The sequence below is a fragment of the Puntigrus tetrazona genome, chromosome 13, assembly GCF_018831695.1.
Source record: "Puntigrus tetrazona isolate hp1 chromosome 13, ASM1883169v1, whole genome shotgun sequence".
NCBI classification, from domain to species: domain Eukaryota; kingdom Metazoa; phylum Chordata; class Actinopteri; order Cypriniformes; family Cyprinidae; genus Puntigrus; species Puntigrus tetrazona.
Window position 1 is genome coordinate 12139839 of NC_056711.1, and position 4799 is coordinate 12144637.

Genomic DNA, 4799 nt, shown 5'->3' on the forward strand with positions numbered 1-4799 from the left:
CTAAACAGTTTACGGCTTGTCGTAAAGACTGCGCGTTTAACCCTTTCGTCACCAAAACTCAATTAAACAAACTGAAGGAAATGTGAAAAACAGTATGTTTTCATTCAAAAATACAAATAAATGCACATTCATATATGCGTTTATTTTATTTAATTAATCAGCGAGTTTTATTTAATCAGACAGCAAGTATTTGCTCTCACAACAAACATTCATTGTTGGGGTTTTTTGACAGTCAATTTTCTATTCTTGTATCTGGCAAATTTAAATTTGTCTGACACAAATATGCATTAAAATACTGCAAAATAATTTAAATACACTCACAGCATTTGATAAATGGAAATGATGGGTTTCCTTCTGGCTTTTAAAGGATGATAAGCTATTATAAATGTGTGTGATTACATGGTTAGTTACATTTTACGCTTTGTATTTACACTTGTTTCTTGTCTGTTGTGTACGAGCCTGTTATAACAGACATGTGACCCATTTTTTTGGTTTGTGACCCACCGGTTGAGAAACACTACTCTGTATTGCATGTCGCAGTGTGATTATTCTGGATTTGTGATAATCCTCATACTGAGATCACACCAGTCAAACGATAACAATAGGATAACAGTGTTGACTTCAGCTGTATCAACTGTTAAAAGCCAGAAGGGAATTTCACTTAAGCGGGAGAGCCTTAATGATGTCAAACGTTACTTTTTACACAACCTGAATTGTGTAATTGATGGATTGTGTTCTTATTTTGACACAGCAGCCTTTGTTGGGAAACTCACCTTTTCAGAACTATCTGTTGACACTGTTGTTGGCCACAATGTTGCCACTTAGACACAAGTTACATCTCAAGGTTACTGTGTTTGAAGCAGAAAAGAGTTGACACATTTCACATTTCATTTTGAAAACAATTTTTGAAAATGTTTATCTCTTTTGCTTCAACAGAACTCAATAATGGGCTTGCGTGATGTTAACATGTCAAGACCATTAGCCCAGTTCTGTTCAACTGATGTCTTGGGTCAAACTGTATTATCCTATTTGACTCTATTGCGTTACTCCTTTATTACATCTCTTGAAGCTAATCAAGACTATGGAAACACGTACACCATAAAACATAAATAAATAAATAAAAATAATAATAAAATACAGTAATAATACAGTTAATAATTTTGTGTTTTTGTGTCCTAAGTGTTCTTGCTTATATATGGAGAAAAACCATAATATATCTAAAAGGAAATTTTGTGTAATTTTATCATTTGGATGATAAAATGGAAAAGACCATGTCATCTAATTTTTAACTGTGAACAAAAATGGAAATTGACAACGCCAAAAATCCGTTCATATTTTTGGCATATTGTTCAATTATTGTTAATTGCATTATTTTAGTGACATAAGTTTTACCGTGATAGTGTTTTGTAATTGTGCAAATAAAATCTGTAAAACTTAAAATGTTATTACTATTTGACAGTAATGTAACAGTAATATGTTTTATCTGTGTCATCAATGTATTTATGCCTTTTTTTTACCTGGAATTAATAGTATAAGATCATGGCTTGCTGCCAGGATTACACTGGCAATTTTTGTTAACCATAATGCCACACCATCCCAATCTGTAGACGTGAAAAGAACCTATAAGTTTGGGAATAACAAGAGAGAAACAAACTGTTGATTACACATTCACACATGCTGCTGTGGGCACAGAGAGAAAGACTGACAGAAAGGGAAAAATCAAGGGCCTCTTTGCTCTCCTCTCTCTTTGAAATTCAATCAATTCGACCTTCTATTTAAGACTGGGTTGCATTACTTTAATCAACAACACATGGCACATGAATCTCAGATTCCCCACTCACCTATTTTACAGTGAACTGTCTCAAAAGTTATTTACCCAATGTCTATATGGTTACTCTGACAGATGCACTCATCATCACAGATATAAAGGCACTTCCAACAACTTTTAATTTCTGAACAGGAACAGTGGAGCCCTCCTCCTTCTGTTAGGGCTTCCAGAGAATTCATGCTGTCTCTGGGTTTTTAATATCGGGTTAGTCTGAAGCTACTTATCTGTTGCATTAACCATAAACCAAACCAGTCCAGCCTTAGAAAATGTTTTCTGAGCCAGCCTTATTCTGTTCAAAACCTTCACGTTTAGCATAAAGTTCTGCTCATTTGTCAACAAACACCTCCTCAGGTTAAAAAATGAATGTTTACTGCATTTACAAATCCTCCACTCAGTCTTTCTAATGGCACTCAATGAAATTATGCCAACGCCTAAATAATCAACCATCTGCTACATGATTCCTGCAGTAGAGCTTTGCTTTTTTGGGGGTATCCACATTCAATTCACCTGTCGTTCTTTATTTGCTGCAGTAAAGTGTTTGCTCACTGCTTCATTTGTCTTTTCGATCTAATCTTTGTCATTCTTTCAATTGTTGTCACTTATGATTAATTAACAAATTAAAGCTGTAATCACCACGTAATTAAGAGGTCTGTTGTGCTTCGTGAAGTAATTTAATCAAACCAAAACGTCACAAGAAACATTTGTCTTTCTATAGAGTTGTCTTCGATAAAACTGTAGGCAACCAAGCGATTGTGGTTATTTGAAAGTTCCTCTTCAACCGTAGTATCTAGTTTGTGGTGTGATGTTAAACCTCTGAGCAAAAAGAGGAATTATTGACAGACAATAAGTCAGTCAAGAAAATATAGTATATATATGCTGTTTCAAAACTTAAGGTTCATGGTTGATGAGCACAACAGAATTTTGCCCCATAGCCCCATTTGGAGAGCTGTATTTTGCATAGACTCTGTGGGTGATCCGAGTCACGTTTAAAGACAGTATGAGGTGAGTTTCTGAATTAAGTTGTGGTGTGTTCGCGAAATAGAGATGTTGCTGCAGTGGATAAGACTGCCATCCATACAATGAGAGAGAATATTGCATTTTCAAAGCTTCATCTGTCCCTGTGATTGTAAGACGAATGTTTATTTTTCATGAAGCAGTGACGGATTCGGCATCCAGCTGTTTTACATCTACTTTTAATTCCTTTTGTAATACTTCCCTCTCGTAGAAATCCCATAAGTATCTTTTTGAAATGGAGACACACTAACACATGCATTTTCTCACACACGCACACACACAGAGACTTGAGCGGACACAATACACACACAATATAAACAAGCAGGGATTACAATGAGAACAGAAAAGGCTGATGTTGTCTCATGACCACACTTTTTCCACCAGGCATTTCCCAAGAGATGTAAATTCCATCCTCTAATCTTATTTGTCATTGCATATTAGAGCCTTACTTGTGTTTACAAACCATATTCCTCTGCACTTGATACACAAGGCTAAGAGCTATGGAATCGAATCGGAGTGAAAGCCAATCCACGCTGGAGAAAACACAGTTTGGCCTGTTAGAGGAACGGGCTGAAGCACCTCCTCTAGTATCAAGAGGGGTAACAGTATCCCTGCTAGAATGTAACTGTTTATCATGGGCTAATGTTCGGCAGGGGCTGCCAGAGCTGTGTGTGCTAAACAATGCACTCATTCAGGCCGTCGCGCATCTGCTAGTGATCTGGGACGGGACGTCGATACGCTCTCAAGGACGACGGCCTCTGGTCCGATCCAGAGGAGAGAGGAGGTCTTGTGCCATCCTACCTACATGTACCATGCTTGAGAGCCAATTCACCAGTGGGCTGGAGATGGAGAAAACAAGGAGGAGGGAAATGGGGAGCGATTTACCGAGGGTTAAACGTATTCTCTTTTTAAAAGCAGCCTATGCGACTTTCATCTCCATCTTTACAGTCCATTAACTCTTTCTGTCCAGACTTTTAGGCTCACAGAACCTCAGGTTTAATTCACGGAGAGCAGCCTTAAAACAGAAGTAAAAGTGATGAAGAGACGTATGATGTGATTTGTTTGTTGTTGCAGATGGACATCTGCATGCACTCCGCGATGTCCCAAAGTGGTTCTTAACCAGTAGGTCGTAACCCCAAATTGGGTTTGGTTCTGTTTTGTACAGGGTTAAAGGATAGCAGGTAAAAACTAAATGTAAAAATTCGAACAATCATGCACAGATAGCAATATAAAAAGAAAACACTTCATGCTTCAAAGTTCATGCATCAGTTAAAAAAACAAAAACAATAATTATATTTTGCTGTACGTTCACCCGTGCTTGTTTCATGGTTTTACTTTATACAAATTCCACCACATTAAAAGTGCACTGAAAATTTGTAAGATTTACTTTGTCACGATTTTCACTCGAAAATTGCAACGAAAGAACTAGTAACTCATCAATTAAGGTGAAAAACTTAAAAGACAGAGTTAAAAGAACGATTTTTCGGTCATGATTTAAGATTTGTTTTACTCTTATTCCTCATGCTTTAGTGCAGATATATATATATATATATATATATATATATATATATATATATATATATATATATATATATATATATATATATATATATTTGTGTGAGAGAGAAAGACTAGAAAAAATAAGAAAAAATAACCCAGACAAGATATATTAGATACTTTTTAGATACATTTGAAAGACCTAATATATACGGTGGGCATCCATCTCATCTCTTACTTGTAACACATCTGTTTTTCCCCTGTAAAGTCTTTGTCTGTCACTCACACACACCTTCAGAGTGGGTTTTAATTACCTGCAGATATCTGTCTCATAAACACTAACACCCATTATGATAATTCCTCCCATTCAAAGATGTTTAATTAAAAGGAAACGATTAGGAACCCTTGACTGTTTTATTTCCATTAATTGTCTCGTATGACAATATCAAGCACCCCCTGC